General features: G+C 46.6%; 1 long non-coding RNA gene across 1 annotated transcript; it reads left to right on the forward strand.

Annotated features, from left to right (window-relative positions):
• Window positions 1-436: 436 nt before the first annotated feature.
• On the forward strand, window positions 437-2384 carry LOC111256306. Its single transcript, XR_002676371.1, has 2 exons — window positions 437-1364; window positions 2163-2384. It is a non-coding gene; the product is annotated as an uncharacterized LOC111256306 (long non-coding RNA).
• The last annotated feature ends 544 nt before the right edge of the window (window positions 2385-2928 follow it).

The raw sequence follows: 2928 nt of genomic DNA on the forward strand, positions 1-2928 counted from the left end.
GGAGCACCTCTTGAGGTACTCCACCAAAAACGTGGATCTACCCCCTGCTCCACCTTTTTTCCTGGAGCCGGAGTTGCTGGAGCCGAACGCGTTTGGCTGCGATTTTTTTGGAGTTGGTGGAGTGGAGTGATTTTTGGTGAAGTGAAGTGCTCCCAAACACCCCCTTAATCCCGCGTCCTCGGCAACCATGGCCAACTGCACTACGAGCAACAAACGAACGGTACGTGCGTCCCTCCACCTGGCAGCGGCGCCATCTTCTTCCGTCGTGCAGTTATACACCGATGATGAGGTTTGCAGAGGGCCCTCAGTCGTGGCCGTGGACGGTGACCTCCTCCTCATCCGTATGGTTGTCCCTTTCAAGGGAAGGCGTACCATGAAGTACCACCACAATTTCTTCGTCTTCAAGGCTAGCCCTGAGTGGCCGTGGTTGAAGTCTCTCCCTCCTCCACCCGATTGGGTAGCCCGAGCCGGGGCGAAGACACCGGCATCATCAAGAGGGGCAAGGAGTTCGTCGTATAGCCAGTCTCAAGCCACGCATAGTCGTCGACCACAACACAGCGAGGGAGGTGGAGATGGCCTTTGTCTGGATTTTTAGATCCGGCCCCAACAATAAGTGGGACATCAGGCAGCTCGACATGCCCATGACCCCGACAAGGGGCTTGTTGAGTTCCACTGGCGGACAGATGCCGTGTTCTCCTTTGATGGGTTTATCTGTTGGGTTGATTACCACCGTGGTATCCTGTTATGCGATGTTTGCAATTCCGATCCTGAGCTTCGTTTCCTCCGTTTTCCTGGCATTGAGACTTGGAGGTGTGGTGACCGAGCACTTCCTACAAGATACAGGACTGTGTCCATCTGCAGAGGCCGTATGAAGTTCGTGGATGTGGACAATGGCCGATTTCGGTCCACCAAGCGTGATGAAAATGGGTCTACTGAGAGCAATGACATTAGGTCTACCGAGCGCGATGACAATGAGTACACTGAGAGCAATGGCGATGAGTGCAGCATCAATACCTGGACTCTGAAGATGCCGCAATATGAGTGGGAGGTGGACTCTGTCCTCCAGCTCGGAGAGCTCTGGTCTCACCGGAAATACCGAGATTCACCTTTGCCGCGGACCGTGCCAACATTTCCCATTGTCAACATGATGGAGCCCAACATTCTACACTTCATAGTCAAGGGGCCTGGTTTTTATGATAAGGCTTGGATGGTTACAATTGATACGAAGAAGAAATCTCTTGGGCCATAACAACTCTACGAGAATCCAGTAAAGGAGGGGGACTGTACTTTCGACATTAGCCATGCATATCCTAACAGGCCCATGATCTCCAGTAAGATTACCAAGTGCCTGAACATTCCGGCAGGTAACTAAACACTTGCATATTTCTAGTACTCTTAGATTTGTAACCTTAGCACTCTTACAAAAGAACCTGCATATAGTTGCTGACTGAAAGTTACTTTAAACTATTAACTAGAAACCGGCATCTGTTTTGCTCCTTGTACTTCTTGTGATCATTGATTAGTATAATGTGTAGGGCATTTACATAACCCACTTGATGTTTGCTGGGCTAATCATTTCTTATCTTAATGGGGGCTGAGCTTAGGTTTTTGCTGGCATTGATCTATGATGCCTCACATGTTGCCAGGTGGACTGCCTGTTTAGTTTACCTATCTTGTAATTTGTAATTGAACACAGTACGGCAGAATGTTGAACTCGGGTGATTAGAAACCGAAAGAACATATGATTGGTGAAATTCAATATTCTGTCCATAACTACACCATTTCACATTGATATGGCTGCCATGCGCACAGCAGTTTTCTGAGTGATGTTTACAGTCATGCACTAACATGGTCTTAGGTACAATATAATTCTTGATCTGTCTCTAGAGAAATTCATGACACTTGAGGCGTCTGGTATGGTTCAATTCAGTTGATTTCTCCTGTTACCATGAATTTCGGTAAATGGTCACATTTTGGTAGACCTATAATTTTTTTTACCCTGTGAATTATGGAAATTACATTTATTGATAAATGCATGGCGTTTATTTGGAGATGAGTTATTCCTACTTTGCTACCAATTAGCACGCTATGTTAACAGATCTAGTAATTGTATTCAGATGTGTTATAATTGCCCTGACAATGATTTATAATTGTATCTCCAGGTTGTCAGTTTCAATCAGAAACCAGTGTCGCACTTACCTACAGAGTATTCTCTCTGTTCCAAATTGTAGGTCATTTTATCTTTTTAGTGCATAGTTTTTGCTATGCACTTAGATACAGTGTATGTCTAGATGCATAAATATCTATGAATCTAGAAAAATCAAAACGACATACAATTTGGAATGGAGGGAGTATTCTTCAAATAGAATTGTTCTTTTTGTCCATTATGGGAGCTGCTGTCTGCCTGCGTATTGTTCTCCAGATGAGGCTGTCAGATGCATTGCATTTATGTCTTTCTCCTGTGCCGTCTTTTTTGTTTTTAGCCCCTTTTGCGAAAGATTCTCACAAATACGTCCCTGGCGGAACCAATTCCAAAAATGGACCCTTAGCTTGGCACCATTCACGCTGGCGCCAAGGTCCATGCGCAGCTGCTGACGCGAATGCCGACATGGTGGGGGCTTGGCACCAAGCTTGGCGCCGTAGGCGCCGAGCAATTTACCCCATGCCTGCTGGCGTTTCGAACGAAACAAGTATAATTATTCCAAGGAGTGTGCAACAAACTACGCTCTAGTTCAACTGGTTCGAACTTAAGTCTTTAGGATAAGAAGCCCACGTCCTAACCAGTGAGCTGCCCCGGGGAAAGTTGCTGGACTCGGGTAGGATGACTACCCACGTTCCTTAAGGTGGTCAAGTCGTGGTACCCGTGGCCGATTTGTAACCCTCTAGGGATGCAATTGCCCAAATCTGCACGAAGGATGCCTATGTGCA

Source organism: Setaria italica, chromosome II, assembly GCF_000263155.2.
Source record: "Setaria italica strain Yugu1 chromosome II, Setaria_italica_v2.0, whole genome shotgun sequence".
NCBI classification, from domain to species: Eukaryota; Viridiplantae; Streptophyta; class Magnoliopsida; order Poales; family Poaceae; genus Setaria; species Setaria italica.